This window comes from Sus scrofa, chromosome 1, assembly GCF_054392235.1.
Source record: "Sus scrofa isolate SSC_HxYL_T2T_F1_AM1 chromosome 1, Sscrofa_HxYL_maternal_Yorkshire_Landrace_v2.0, whole genome shotgun sequence".
In the NCBI taxonomy this organism is placed as follows: domain Eukaryota; kingdom Metazoa; phylum Chordata; class Mammalia; order Artiodactyla; family Suidae; genus Sus; species Sus scrofa.
Genome location: NC_139383.1, coordinates 98,483,335 through 98,499,235, shown reverse-complemented (window position 1 = coordinate 98,499,235; position 15,901 = coordinate 98,483,335).

The window sequence follows — 15,901 nt, the reverse complement described above, 5'->3', positions numbered from 1 at the left end:
CTTAGCCCTGTGCTCGCCATAGCACCAAGGAGGGTCTGGGCTGCCTCCAGCTCCCAGTGCACTGGTGCTTTGCTGGAGGTCTAAGGAGCTGGAAACCACCTCCAAACGTGCTCTCCTTCATGGCGAAGGCGGATGTGGCCTGAAAAGGCCTTGTGTGCCCTGGCCCCTGCACCCCACCCTTCGCCAGCCAAGGAGGGACCCACCTAGGGCCCACCTCAAAAACGGCACAAAACGAGCTTCTGGGAGCTGCATTCGCGAAAGTGAAACTCTCCTCGGGAAACCAAGCTCAGCCCCAATGAGTGTGTGCTCAGGAAAGCAGCGCTTGTGGTTTCCCAGCTAGCCCTCTTCTCGCCCTAGGGCCAAGGAGGGTCCGGGCTGCCTCCCACTCCCTGTGCACTGGTGCTCTGCTGGTGGTCTGAGGAGATGGAAAACACCTCCAAACGTGCTCTCTTTTGAGGGGAAGGTGGATGGGGCCTGAAAAGGCCTTGTGTGCACTGGCCCCAGCATCCCACCCTTCGCCAGCTAGGGAGGGACCCACCTAGGGCCCCTCCCAGAAATGGCACAAAACTAGCTTCTCGGAGCTGCATTTGCGAAAGTGAAAGTCTCCTTGGGAAACCAAGCTCGACTCCAATGCGTGTTTGTTCAGGAAAGCAGTGCTTGCTGGTTTCTCCCCTAGCCCTGTGCGCGCCCTAGGGCCTAGGAGGGTCTGGGCTGCCTCCCGCTCCCTGTGCACCAGTGCTTTTCTGGTGGTCGCCTGACTGGGAAGCAACTCCAAACGTGCTCTCCTTTGGGGAGAATGTGGATGGGGCCTGAAAAGGTCTTGTGTGCACTGTCCCCAGCATCACTCCCTTCGCCAGCTAGGGAGGGACCCACCTAGGGCCCATCTCAGAAAAGGCACAAAACTAGTTTCTCGGAGCTGCTTTTGCGAGAGTGAAACTCTCCACGGGAAACCAAGCTCGGCCCCAATGCGTGTTTGCTCAGGAAAGCAGTGCTTGCTGGTTTCTCCCTTAGCCCTCTGCTCGCCATAGGGCCAAGGAGGGTCTGGCCTGCCTTCAGCTCCCTGTACACTGGTGCATTGCTGGTTGTCTAAGGAGCTGGAAACCACCTCCAAACGTGCTGTCCTTCAGGGAGATGGTGGACGGGGCCTGAAAAGGCCTTGTGTGCACTGACCCCAGCATTCAAACCTTCGCCAGCTAGGGAGGAACGCACCTGGAGACCATCTCAGAACGGGCACAAAACTAGCTTCTGGGAGCTGCATTCGTGAAAGTGAAACTCTCCTGGGGAAACCAAGCTCAGCTCCCATGCGTGTTTGCTCAGGAAAGCAGTGCTTGCTGGTTCCTCCCCTAGCCCTGAGCTCGCCCTATGGCAGAGGATTGTCTGGGCTGCTTCCTCCTCCCTGTGCACCGTTGCAATTCTGGTAGACGCCGGAGCTGGAAACCACCTCCAAACGTGCTCCCCTTCGGGGAGAAAGCCGATGCGGCCTGAAACGGCCTTGTGTGCACTGGCCCCATCACCCCACACTTCGCCAGCTAGGGAGGGACCCACCTAGGGCCCATCACAGAAAAGGCACAAACTAGCTTCAGGGAGCAACATTCGTGAAAGTGAAACACTTCGCGGGAACCCAAGCTCAGCCACAATGCGTGTTTGCTCAGGTAAGAAATGCTTGTGGTTTCTCCCTTAGCCCTGTGCTCGCCATAGCACCAAGGAGGGTCTGGGCTGCCTCCAGCTCCCTGTGCACTGGTGCTTTGCTGGAGGTCTAAGGAGCTGGAAACCACCTCCAAACGTGCTCTCCTTCATGGCGAAGGCGGATGTGGCCTGAAAAGGCCTTGTGTGCCCTGGCCCCTGCACCCCACCCTTCGCCAGCCAAGGAGGGACCCACCTAGGGCCCACCTCAAAAACGGCACAAAACGAGCTTCTGGGAGCTGCATTCGCGAAAGTGAAACTCTCCTCGGGAAACCAAGCTCAGCCCCAATGAGTGTGTGCTCAGGAAAGCAGCGCTTGTGGTTTCCCCGCTAGCCCTGTTCTGGCCCTAGGGCCAAGGAGGGTCCGGGCTGCCTCCCACTCCCTGTGCACTGGTGCTCTGCTGGTGGTCTGAGGAGATGGAAAACACCTCCAAACGTGCTCTCTTTTGAGGGGAAGGTGGATGGGGCCTGAAAAGGCCTTGTGTGCACTGGCCCCAGCATCCCACCCTTCGCCAGCTAGGGAGGGACCCACCTAGGGCCCCTCTCAGAAATGGCACAAAACTAGCTTCTCGGAGCTGCATTTGCGAAAGTGAAAGTCTCCTTGGGAAACCAAGCTCGACTCCAATGCGTGTTTGTTCAGGAAAGCAGTGCTTGCTGGTTTCTCCCCTAGCCCTGTGCGCGCCCTAGGGCCTAGGAGGGTCTGGGCTGCCTCCCGCTCCCTGTGCACCAGTGCTTTTCTGGTGGTCGCCTGACTGGGAAGCAACTCCAAACGTGCTCTCCTTTGGGGAGAATATGGATGGGGCCTGAAAAGGTCTTGTGTGCACTGTCCCCAGCATCACTCCCTTCGCCAGCTAGGGAGGGACCCACCTAGGGCCCATCTCAGAAAAGGCACAAAACTAGTTTCTCGGAGCTGCTTTTGCGAGAGTGAAACTCTCCACGGGAAACCAAGCTCGGCCCCAATGCGTGTTTGCTCAGGAAAGCAGTGCTTGCTGGTTTCTCCCTTAGCCCTCTGCTCGCCATAGGGCCAAGGAGGGTCTGGCCTGCCTTCAGCTCCCTGTACACTGGTGCATTGCTGGTTGTCTAAGGAGCTGGAAACCACCTCCAAACGTGCTGTCCTTCAGGGAGATGGTGGACGGGGCCTGAAAAGGCCTTGTGTGCACTGACCCCAGCATTCAAACCTTCGCCAGCTAGGGAGGAACGCACCTGGAGACCATCTCAGAACGGGCACAAAACTAGCTTCTGGGAGCTGCATTCGTGAAAGTGAAACTCTCCTGGGGAAACCAAGCTCAGCTCCCATGCGTGTTTGCTCAGGAAAGCAGTGCTTTCTGGTTCCTCCCCTAGCCCTGAGCTCGCCCTATGGCAGAGGATTGTCTGGGCTGCTTCCTCCTCCCTGTGCACCGTTGCAATTCTGGTAGACGCCGGAGCTGGAAACCACCTCCAAACGTGCTCCCCTTCGGGGAGAAAGCCGATGCGGCCTGAAACGGCCTTGTGTGCACTGGCCCCATCACCCCACACTTCGCCAGCTAGGGAGGGACCCACCTAGGGCCCATCACAGAAAAGGCACAAACTAGCTTCAGGGAGCAACATTCGTGAAAGTGAAACACTTCGCGGGAACCCAAGCTCAGCCACAATGCGTGTTTGCTCAGGTAAGAAATGCTTGTGGTTTCTCCCTTAGCCCTGTGCTCGCCATAGCACCAAGGAGGGTCTGGGCTGCCTCCAGCTCCCTGTGCACTGGTGCTTTGCTGGAGGTCTAAGGAGCTGGAAACCACCTCCAAACGTGCTCTCCTTCATGGAGAAGGCGGATGTGGCCTGAAAAGGCCTTGTGTGCCCTGGCCCCTGCACCCCACCCTTCGCCAGCTAGGGAGGGACCCACCTAGGGCCCACCTCAAAAACGGCACAAAACGAGCTTCTGGGAGCTGCATTCGCGAAAGTGAAACTCTCCTCGGGAAACCAAGCTCAGCCCCAATGCGTGTGTGCTCAGGAAAGCAGCGCTTGTGGTTTCCCCGCTAGCCCTGTTCTGGCCCTAGGGCCAAGGAGGGTCCGGGCTGCCTCCCACTCCCTGTGCACTGGTGCTCTGCTGGTGGTCTGAGGAGATGGAAAACACCTCCAAACGTGCTCTCTTTTGAGGGGAAGGTGGATGGGGCCTGAAAAGGCCTTGTGTGCACTGGCCCCAGCACCCCACCCTTCGCCAGCTAGGGAGGGACCCACCTAGGGCCCCTCTCAGAAATGGCACAAAACTAGCTTCTCGGAACTGCATTTGCGAAAGTGAAAGTCTCCTTGGGAAACCAAGCTCGACTCCAATGCGTGTTTGTTCAGGAAAGCAGTGCTTGCTGGTTTCTCCCCTAGCCCTGTGCTCGCCCTAGGGCCTAGGAGGGTCTGGGCTGCCTCCCGCTCCCTGTGCACCAGTGCTTTTCTGGTGGTCGCCTGACTGGGAAGCAACTCCAAACGTGCTCTCCTTTGGGGAGAATGTGGATGGGGCCTGAAAAGGTCTTGTGTGCACTGTCCCCAGCATCACTCCCTTCGCCAGCTAGGGAGGGACCCACCTAGGGCCCATCTCAGAAAAGGCACAAAACTAGTTTCTCGGAGCTGCTTTTGCGAGAGTGAAACTCTCCGCGGGAAACCAAGCTCGGCCCCAATGCGTGTTTGCTCAGGAAAGCAGTGCTTGCTGGTTTCTCCCTTAGCCCTCTGCTCACCATAGGGCCAAGGAGGGTCTGGCCTGCCTTCAGCTCCCTGTACACTGGTGCATTGCTGGTTGTCTAAGGAGCTGGAAACCACCTCCAAACGTGCTGTCCTTCAGGGAGATGGTGGACGGGGCCTGAAAAGGCCTTGTGTGCACTGACCCCAGCATTCAAACCTTCGCCAGCTAGGGAGGAACGCACCTGGAGACCATCTCAGAACGGGCACAAAACTAGCTTCTGGGAGCTGCATTCGTGAAAGTGAAACTCTCCTGGGGAAACCAAGCTCAGCTCCCATGCGTGTTTGCTCAGGAAAGCAGTGCTTGCTGGTTTCTCCCCTAGCCCTGAGCTCGCCCTATGGCAGAGGATTGTCTGGGCTGCTTCCTCCTCCCTGTGCACCGTTGCAAATCTGGTAGACGCCGGAGCTGGAAACCACCTCCAAACGTGCTCCCCTTCGGGGAGAAAGCCGATGCGGCCTGAAACGGCCTTGTGTGCACTGGCCCCATCACCCCACACTTCGCCAGCTAGGGAGGGACCCACCTAGGGCCCATCACAGAAAAGGCACAAACTAGCTTCAGGGAGCAACATTCGTGAAAGTGAAACACTTCGCGGGAACCCAAGCTCAGCCACAATGCGTGTTTGCTCAGGTAAGAAATGCTTGTGGTTTCTCCCTTAGCCCTGTGCTCGCCATAGCACCAAGGAGGGTCTGGGCTGCCTCCAGCTCCCAGTGCACTGGTGCTTTGCTGGAGGTCTAAGGAGCTGGAAACCACCTCCAAACGTGCTCTCCTTCATGGCGAAGGCGGATGTGGCCTGAAAAGGCCTTGTGTGCCCTGGCCCCTGCACCCCACCCTTCGCCAGCCAAGGAGGGACCCACCTAGGGCCCACCTCAAAAACGGCACAAAACGAGCTTCTGGGAGCTGCATTCGCGAAAGTGAAACTCTCCTCGGGAAACCAAGCTCAGCCCCAATGCGTGTGTGCTCAGGAAAGCAGCGCTTGTGGTTTCCCCGCTAGCCCTGTTCTGGCCCTAGGGCCAAGGAGGGTCCGGGCTGCCTCCCACTCCCTGTGCACTGGTGCTCTGCTGGTGGTCTGAGGAGATGGAAAACACCTCCAAACGTGCTCTCTTTTGAGGGGAAGGTGGATGGGGCCTGAAAAGGCCTTGTGTGCACTGGCCCCAGCATCCCACCCTTCGCCAGCTAGGGAGGGACCCACCTAGGGCCCCTCTCAGAAATGGCACAAAACTAGCTTCTCGGAACTGCATTTGCGAAAGTGAAAGTCTCCTTGGGAAACCAAGCTCGACTCCAATGCGTGTTTGTTCAGGAAAGCAGTGCTTGCTGGTTTCTCCCCTAGCCCTGTGCTCGCCCTAGGGCCTAGGAGGGTCTGGGCTGCCTCCCGCTCCCTGTGCACCAGTGCTTTTCTGGTGGTCGCCTGACTGGGAAGCAACTCCAAACGTGCTCTCCTTTGGGGAGAATGTGGATGGGGCCTGAAAAGGTCTTGTGTGCACTGTCCCCAGCATCACTCCCTTCGCCAGCTAGGGAGGGACCCACCTAGGGCCCATCTCAGAAAAGGCACAAAACTAGTTTCTCGGAGCTGCTTTTGCGAGAGTGAAACTCTCCGCGGGAAACCAAGCTCGGCCCCAATGCGTGTTTGCTCAGGAAAGCAGTGCTTGCTGGTTTCTCCCTTAGCCCTCTGCTCGCCATAGGGCCAAGGAGGGTCTGGCCTGCCTTCAGCTCCCTGTACACTGGTGCATTGCTGGTTGTCTAAGGAGCTGGAAACCACCTCCAAACGTGCTGTCCTTCAGGGAGATGGTGGACGGGGCCTGAAAAGGCCTTGTGTGCACTGACCCCAGCATTCAAACCTTCGCCAGCTAGGGAGGAACGCACCTGGAGACCATCTCAGAACGGGCACAAAACTAGCTTCTGGGAGCTGCATTCGTGAAAGTGAAACTCTCCTGGGGAAACCAAGCTCAGCTCCCATGCGTGTTTGCTCAGGAAAGCAGTGCTTGCTGGTTTCTCCCCTAGCCCTGAGCTCGCCCTATGGCAGAGGATTGTCTGGGCTGCTTCCTCCTCCCTGTGCACCGTTGCAAATCTGGTAGACGCCGGAGCTGGAAACCACCTCCAAACGTGCTCCCCTTCGGGGAGAAAGCCGATGCGGCCTGAAACGGCCTTGTGTGCACTGGCCCCATCACCCCACACTTCGCCAGCTAGGGAGGGACCCACCTAGGGCCCATCACAGAAAAGGCACAAACTAGCTTCAGGGAGCAACATTCGTGAAAGTGAAACACTTCGCGGGAACCCAAGCTCAGCCACAATGCGTGTTTGCTCAGGTAAGAAATGCTTGTGGTTTCTCCCTTAGCCCTGTGCTCGCCATAGCACCAAGGAGGGTCTGGGCTGCCTCCAGCTCCCAGTGCACTGGTGCTTTGCTGGAGGTCTAAGGAGCTGGAAACCACCTCCAAACGTGCTCTCCTTCATGGCGAAGGCGGATGTGGCCTGAAAAGGCCTTGTGTGCCCTGGCCCCTGCACCCCACCCTTCGCCAGCCAAGGAGGGACCCACCTAGGGCCCACCTCAAAAACGGCACAAAACGAGCTTCTGGGAGCTGCATTCGCGAAAGTGAAACTCTCCTCGGGAAACCAAGCTCAGCCCCAATGCGTGTGTGCTCAGGAAAGCAGCGCTTGTGGTTTCCCCACTAGCCCTGTTCTCGCCCTAGGGCCAAGGAGGGTCCGGGCTGCCTCCCACTCCCTGTGCACTGGTGCTCTGCTGGTGGTCTGAGGAGATGGAAAACACCTCCAAACGTGCTCTCTTTTGAGGGGAAGGTGGATGGGGCCTGAAAAGGCCTTGTGTGCACTGGCCCCAGCATCCCACCCTTCGCCAGCTAGGGAGGGACCCACCTAGGGCCCCTCTCAGAAATGGCACAAAACTAGCTTCTCGGAACTGCATTTGCGAAAGTGAAAGTCTCCTTGGGAAACCAAGCTCGACTCCAATGCGTGTTTGTTCAGGAAAGCAGTGCTTGCTGGTTTCTCCCCTAGCCCTGTGCTCGCCCTAGGGCCTAGGAGGGTCTGGGCTGCCTCCCGCTCCCTGTGCACCAGTGCTTTTCTGGTGGTCGCCTGACTGGGAAGCAACTCCAAACGTGCTCTCCTTTGGGGAGAATGTGGATGGGGCCTGAAAAGGTCTTGTGTGCACTGTCCCCAGCATCACTCCCTTCGCCAGCTAGGGAGGGACCCACCTAGGGCCCATCTCAGAAAAGGCACAAAACTAGTTTCTCGGAGCTGCTTTTGCGAGAGTGAAACTCTCCGCGGGAAACCAAGCTCGGCCCCAATGCGTGTTTGCTCAGGAAAGCAGTGCTTGCTGGTTTCTCCCTTAGCCCTCTGCTCGCCATAGGGCCAAGGAGGGTCTGGCCTGCCTTCAGCTCCCTGTACACTGGTGCATTGCTGGTTGTCTAAGGAGCTGGAAACCACCTCCAAACGTGCTGTCCTTCAGGGAGATGGTGGACGGGGCCTGAAAAGGCCTTGTGTGCACTGACCCCAGCATTCAAACCTTCGCCAGCTAGGGAGGAACGCACCTGGAGACCATCTCAGAACGGGCACAAAACTAGCTTCTGGGAGCTGCATTCGTGAAAGTGAAACTCTCCTGGGGAAACCAAGCTCAGCTCCCATGCGTGTTTGCTCAGGAAAGCAGTGCTTGCTGGTTCCTCCCCTAGCCCTGAGCTCGCCCTATGGCAGAGGATTGTCTGGGCTGCTTCCTCCTCCCTGTGCACCGTTGCAATTCTGGTAGACGCCGGAGCTGGAAACCACCTCCAAACGTGCTCCCCTTCGGGGAGAAAGCCGATGCGGCCTGAAACGGCCTTGTGTGCACTGGCCCCATCACCCCACACTTCGCCAGCTAGGGAGGGACCCACCTAGGGCCCATCACAGAAAAGGCACAAACTAGCTTCAGGGAGCAACATTCGTGAAAGTGAAACACTTCGCGGGAACCCAAGCTCAGCCACAATGCGTGTTTGCTCAGGTAAGAAATGCTTGTGGTTTCTCCCTTAGCCCTGTGCTCGCCATAGCACCAAGGAGGGTCTGGGCTGCCTCCAGCTCCCTGTGCACTGGTGCTTTGCTGGAGGTCTAAGGAGCTGGAAACCACCTCCAAACGTGCTCTCCTTCATGGCGAAGGTGGATGTGGCCTGAAAAGGCCTTGTGTGCCCTGGCCCCTGCACCCCACCCTTCGCCAGCTAGGGAGGGACCCACCTAGGGCCCACCTCAAAAACGGCACAAAACGAGCTTCTGGGAGCTGCATTCACGAAAGTGAAACTCTCCTCGGGAAACCAAGCTCAGCCCCAATGCGTGTGTGCTCAGGAAAGCAGCGCTTGTGGTTTTCCCCACTAGCCCTGTTCTCGCCCTAGGGCCAAGGAGGGTCCGGGCTGCCTCCCACTCCCTGTGCACTGGTGCTCTGCTGGTGGTCTGAGAAGATGGAAAACACCTCCAAACGTGCTCTCTTTTGAGGGGAAGGTGGATGGGGCCTGAAAAGGCCTTGTGTGCACTGGCCCCAGCATCCCACCCTTCGCCAGCTAGGGAGGGACCCACCTAGGGCCCCTCTCAGAAATGGCACAAAACTAGCTTCTCGGAGCTGCATTTGCGAAAGTGAAAGTCTCCTTGGGAAACCAAGCTCGACTCCAATGCGTGTTTGTTCAGGAAAGCAGTGCTTGCTGGTTTCTCCCCTAGCCCTGTGCTCGCCCTAGGGCCTAGGAGGGTCTGGGCTGCCTCCCGCTCCCTGTGCACCAGTGCTTTTCTGGTGGTCGCCTGACTGGGAAGCAACTCCAAACGTGCTCTCCTTTGGGGAGAATGTGGATGGGGCCTGAAAAGGTCTTGTGTGCACTGTCCCCAGCATCACTCCCTTCGCCAGCTAGGGAGGGACCCACCTAGGGCCCATCTCAGAAAAGGCACAAAACTAGTTTCTCGGAGCTGCTTTTGCGAGAGTGAAACTCTCCGCGGGAAACCAAGCTCGGCCCCAACGCGTGTTTGCTCAGGAAAGCAGTGCTTGCTGGTTTCTCCCTTAGCCCTCTGCTCGCCATAGGGCCAAGGAGGGTCTGGCCTGCCTTCAGCTCCCTGTACACTGGTGCATTGCTGGTTGTCTAAGGAGCTGGAAACCACCTCCAAACGTGCTGTCCTTCAGGGAGATGGTGGACGGGGCCTGAAAAGGCCTTGTGTGCACTGACCCCAGCATTCAAACCTTCGCCAGCTAGGGAGGAACGCACCTGGAGACCATCTCAGAACGGGCACAAAACTAGCTTCTGGGAGCTGCATTCGTGAAAGTGAAACTCTCCTGGGGAAACCAAGCTCAGCTCCCATGCGTGTTTGCTCAGGAAAGCAGTGCTTGCTGGTTTCTCCCCTAGCCCTGAGCTCGCCCTATGGCAGAGGATTGTCTGGGCTGCTTCCTCCTCCCTGTGCACCGTTGCAAATCTGGTAGACGCCGGAGCTGGAAACCACCTCCAAACGTGCTCCCCTTCGGGGAGAAAGCCGATGCGGCCTGAAACGGCCTTGTGTGCACTGGCCCCATCACCCCACACTTCGCCAGCTAGGGAGGGACCCACCTAGGGCCCATCACAGAAAAGGCACAAACTAGCTTCAGGGAGCAACATTCGTGAAAGTGAAACACTTCGCGGGAACCCAAGCTCAGCCACAATGCGTGTTTGCTCAGGTAAGAAATGCTTGTGGTTTCTCCCTTAGCCCTGTGCTCGCCATAGCACCAAGGAGGGTCTGGGCTGCCTCCAGCTCCCAGTGCACTGGTGCTTTGCTGGAGGTCTAAGGAGCTGGAAACCACCTCCAAACGTGCTCTCCTTCATGGCGAAGGCGGATGTGGCCTGAAAAGGCCTTGTGTGCCCTGGCCCCTGCACCCCACCCTTCGCCAGCCAAGGAGGGACCCACCTAGGGCCCACCTCAAAAACGGCACAAAACGAGCTTCTGGGAGCTGCATTCGCGAAAGTGAAACTCTCCTCGGGAAACCAAGCTCAGCCCCAATGCGTGTGTGCTCAGGAAAGCAGCGCTTGTGGTTTCCCCGCTAGCCCTGTTCTCGCCCTAGGGCCAAGGAGGGTCCGGGCTGCCTCCCACTCCCTGTGCACTGGTGCAATGCTGGTGGTCTGAGAAGATGGAAAACACCTCCAAACGTGCTCTCTTTTGAGGGGAAGGTGGATGGGGCCTGAAAAGGCCTTGTGTGCACTGGCCCCAGCATCCCACCCTTCGCCAGCTAGGGAGGGACCCACCTAGGGCCCCTCTCAGAAATGGCACAAAACTAGCTTCTCGGAGCTGCATTTGCGAAAGTGAAAGTCTCCTTGGGAAACCAAGCTCGACTCCAATGCGTGTTTGTTCAGGAAAGCAGTGCTTGCTGGTTTCTCCCCTAGCCCTGTGCGCGCCCTAGGGCCTAGGAGGGTCTGGGCTGCCTCCCGCTCCCTGTGCACCAGTGCTTTTCTGGTGGTCGCCTGACTGGGAAGCAACTCCAAACGTGCTCTCCTTTGGGGAGAATGTGGATGGGGCCTGAAAAGGTCTTGTGTGCACTGTCCCCAGCATCACTCCCTTCGCCAGCTAGGGAGGGACCCACCTAGGGCCCATCTCAGAAAAGGCACAAAACTAGTTTCTCGGAGCTGCTTTTGCGAGAGTGAAACTCTCCGCGGGAAACCAAGCTCGGCCCCAACGCGTGTTTGCTCAGGAAAGCAGTGCTTGCTGGTTTCTCCCTTAGCCCTCTGCTCGCCATAGGGCCAAGGAGGGTCTGGCCTGCCTTCAGCTCCCTGTACACTGGTGCATTGCTGGTTGTCTAAGGAGCTGGAAACCACCTCCAAACGTGCTGTCCTTCAGGGAGATGGTGGACGGGGCCTGAAAAGGCCTTGTGTGCACTGACCCCAGCATTCAAACCTTCGCCAGCTAGGGAGGAACGCACCTGGAGACCATCTCAGAACGGGCACAAAACTAGCTTCTGGGAGCTGCATTCGTGAAAGTGAAACTCTCCTGGGGAAACCAAGCTCAGCTCCCATGCGTGTTTGCTCAGGAAAGCAGTGCTTGCTGGTTTCTCCCCTAGCCCTGAGCTCGCCCTATGGCAGAGGATTGTCTGGGCTGCTTCCTCCTCCCTGTGCACCGTTGCAATTCTGGTAGACGCCGGAGCTGGAAACCACCTCCAAACGTGCTCCCCTTCGGGGAGAAAGCCGATGCGGCCTGAAACGGCCTTGTGTGCACTGGCCCCATCACCCCACACTTCGCCAGCTAGGGAGGGACCCACCTAGGGCCCATCACAGAAAAGGCACAAACTAGCTTCAGGGAGCAACATTCGTGAAAGTGAAACACTTCGCGGGAACCCAAGCTCAGCCACAATGCGTGTTTGCTCAGGTAAGAAATGCTTGTGGTTTCTCCCTTAGCCCTGTGCTCGCCATAGCACCAAGGAGGGTCTGGGCTGCCTCCAGCTCCCAGTGCACTGGTGCTTTGCTGGAGGTCTAAGGAGCTGGAAACCACCTCCAAACGTGCTCTCCTTCATGGCGAAGGCGGATGTGGCCTGAAAAGGCCTTGTGTGCCCTGGCCCCTGCACCCCACCCTTCGCCAGCTAGGGAGGGACCCACCTAGGGCCCACCTCAAAAACGGCACAAAACGAGCTTCTGGGAGCTGCATTCGCGAAAGTGAAACTCTCCTCGGGAAACCAAGCTCAGCCCCAATGCGTGTGTGCTCAGGAAAGCAGCGCTTGTGGTTTCCCCGCTAGCCCTCTTCTCGCCCTAGGGCCAAGGAGGGTCCGGGCTGCCTCCCACTCCCTGTGCACTGGTGCTCTGCTGGTGGTCTGAGGAGATGGAAAACACCTCCAAACGTGCTCTCTTTTGAGGGGAAGGTGGATGGGGCCTGAAAAGGCCTTGTGTGCACTGGCCCCAGCATCCCACCCTTCGCCAGCTAGGGAGGGACCCACCTAGGGCCCCTCTCAGAAATGGCACAAAACTAGCTTCTCGGAGCTGCATTTGCGAAAGTGAAAGTCTCCTTGGGAAACCAAGCTCGACTCCAATGCGTGTTTGTTCAGGAAAGCAGTGCTTGCTGGTTTCTCCCCTAGCCCTGTGCGCGCCCTAGGGCCTAGGAGGGTCTGGGCTGCCTCCCGCTCCCTGTGCACCAGTGCTTTTCTGGTGGTCGCCTGACTGGGAAGCAACTCCAAACGTGCTCTCCTTTGGGGAGAATGTGGATGGGGCCTGAAAAGGTCTTGTGTGCACTGTCCCCAGCATCACTCCCTTCGCCAGCTAGGGAGGGACCCACCTAGGGCCCATCTCAGAAAAGGCACAAAACTAGTTTCTCGGAGCTGCTTTTGCGAGAGTGAAACTCTCCGCGGGAAACCAAGCTCGGCCCCAATGCGTGTTTGCTCAGGAAAGCAGTGCTTGCTGGTTTCTCCCTTAGCCCTCTGCTCGCCATAGGGCCAAGGAGGGTCTGGCCTGCCTTCAGCTCCCTGTACACTGGTGCATTGCTGGTTGTCTAAGGAGCTGGAAACCACCTCCAAACGTGCTGTCCTTCAGGGAGATGGTGGACGGGGCCTGAAAAGGCCTTGTGTGCACTGACCCCAGCATTCAAACCTTCGCCAGCTAGGGAGGAACGCACCTGGAGACCATCTCAGAACGGGCACAAAACTAGCTTCTGGGAGCTGCATTCGTGAAAGTGAAACTCTCCTGGGGAAACCAAGCTCAGCTCCCATGCGTGTTTGCTCAGGAAAGCAGTGCTTGCTGGTTTCTCCCCTAGCCCTGAGCTCGCCCTATGGCAGAGGATTGTCTGGGCTGCTTCCTCCTCCCTGTGCACCGTTGCAAATCTGGTAGACGCCGGAGCTGGAAACCACCTCCAAACGTGCTCCCCTTCGGGGAGAAAGCCGATGCGGCCTGAAACGGCCTTGTGTGCACTGGCCCCATCACCCCACACTTCGCCAGCTAGGGAGGGACCCACCTAGGGCCCATCACAGAAAAGGCACAAACTAGCTTCAGGGAGCAACATTCGTGAAAGTGAAACACTTCGCGGGAACCCAAGCTCAGCCACAATGCGTGTTTGCTCAGGTAAGAAATGCTTGTGGTTTCTCCCTTAGCCCTGTGCTCGCCATAGCACCAAGGAGGGTCTGGGCTGCCTCCAGCTCCCAGTGCACTGGTGCTTTGCTGGAGGTCTAAGGAGCTGGAAACCACCTCCAAACGTGCTCTCCTTCATGGCGAAGGCGGATGTGGCCTGAAAAGGCCTTGTGTGCCCTGGCCCCTGCACCCCACCCTTCGCCAGCTAGGGAGGGACCCACCTAGGGCCCACCTCAAAAACGGCACAAAACGAGCTTCTGGGAGCTGCATTCACGAAAGTGAAACTCTCCTCGGGAAACCAAGCTCAGCCCCAATGCGTGTGTGCTCAGGAAAGCAGCGCTTGTGGTTTCCCCCCTAGCCCTGTTCTCGCCCTAGGGCCAAGGAGGGTCCGGGCTGCCTCCCACTCCCTGTGCACTGGTGCTCTGCTGGTGGTCTGAGAAGATGGAAAACACCTCCAAACGTGCTCTCTTTTGAGGGGAAGGTGGATGGGGCCTGAAAAGGCCTTGTGTGCACTGGCCCCAGCATCCCACCCTTCGCCAGCTAGGGAGGGACCCACCTAGGGCCCCTCTCAGAAATGGCACAAAACTAGCTTCTCGGAGCTGCATTTGCGAAAGTGAAAGTCTCCTTGGGAAACCAAGCTCGACTCCAATGCGTGTTTGTTCAGGAAAGCAGTGCTTGCTGGTTTCTCCCCTAGCCCTGTGCGCGCCCTAGGGCCTAGGAGGGTCTGGGCTGCCTCCCGCTCCCTGTGCACCAGTGCTTTTCTGGTGGTCGCCTGACTGGGAAGCAACTCCAAACGGGCTCTCCTTTGGGGAGAATGTGGATGGGGCCTGAAAAGGTCTTGTGTGCACTGTCCCCAGCATCACTCCCTTCGCCAGCTAGGGAGGGACCCACCTAGGGCCCATCTCAGAAAAGGCACAAAACTAGTTTCTCGGAGCTGCTTTTGCGAGAGTGAAACTCTCCGCGGGAAACCAAGCTCGGCCCCAACGCGTGTTTGCTCAGGAAAGCAGTGCTTGCTGGTTTCTCCCTTAGCCCTCTGCTCGCCATAGGGCCAAGGAGGGTCTGGCCTTCCTTCAGCTCCCTGTACACTGGTGCATTGCTGGTTGTCTAAGGAGCTGGAAACCACCTCCAAACGTGCTGTCCTTCAGGGAGATGGTGGACGGGGCCTGAAAAGGCCTTGTGTGCACTGACCCCAGCATTCAAACCTTCGCCAGCTAGGGAGGAACGCACCTGGAGACCATCTCAGAACGGGCACAAAACTAGCTTCTGGGAGCTGCATTCGTGAAAGTGAAACTCTCCTGGGGAAACCAAGCTCAGCTCCCATGCGTGTTTGCTCAGGAAAGCAGTGCTTGCTGGTTTCTCCCCTAGCCCTGAGCTCGCCCTATGGCAGAGGATTGTCTGGGCTGCTTCCTCCTCCCTGTGCACCGTTGCAAATCTGGTAGACGCCGGAGCTGGAAACCACCTCCAAACGTGCTCCCCTTCGGGGAGAAAGCCGATGCGGCCTGAAACGGCCTTGTGTGCACTGGCCCCATCACCCCACACTTCGCCAGCTAGGGAGGGACCCACCTAGGGCCCATCACAGAAAAGGCACAAACTAGCTTCAGGGAGCAACATTCGTGAAAGTGAAACACTTCGCGGGAACCCAAGCTCAGCCACAATGCGTGTTTGCTCAGGTAAGAAATGCTTGTGGTTTCTCCCTTAGCCCTGTGCTCGCCATAGCACCAAGGAGGGTCTGGGCTGCCTCCAGCTCCCAGTGCACTGGTGCTTTGCTGGAGGTCTAAGGAGCTGGAAACCACCTCCAAACGTGCTCTCCTTCATGGCGAAGGCGGATGTGGCCTGAAAAGGCCTTGTGTGCCCTGGCCCCTGCACCCCACCCTTCGCCAGCTAGGGAGGGACCCACCTAGGGCCCACCTCAAAAACGGCACAAAACGAGCTTCTGGGAGCTGCATTCACGAAAGTGAAACTCTCCTCGGGAAACCAAGCTCAGCCCCAATGCCTGTGTGCTCAGGAAAGCAGCGCTTGTGGTTTCCCCCCTAGCCCTGTTCTCGCCCTAGGGCCAAGGAGGGTCCGGGCTGCCTCCCACTCCCTGTGCACTGGTGCTCTGCTGGTGGTCTGAGAAGATGGAAAACACCTCCAAACGTGCTCTCTTTTGAGGGGAAGGTGGATGGGGCCTGAAAAGGCCTTGTGTGCACTGGCCCCAGCATCCCACCCTTCGCCAGCTAGGGAGGGACCCACCTAGGGCCCCTCTCAGAAATGGCACAAAACTAGCTTCTCGGAGCTGCATTTGCGAAAGTGAAAGTCTCCTTGGGAAACCAAGCTCGACTCCAATGCGTGTTTGTTCAGGAAAGCAGTGCTTGCTGGTTTCTCCCCTAGCCCTGTGCGCGCCCTAGGGCCTAGGAGGGTCTGGGCTGCCTCCCGCTCCCTGTGCACCAGTGCTTTTCTGGTGGTCGCCTGACTGGGAAGCAACTCCAAATGGGCTCTCCTTTGGGGAGAATGTGGATGGGGCCTGAAAA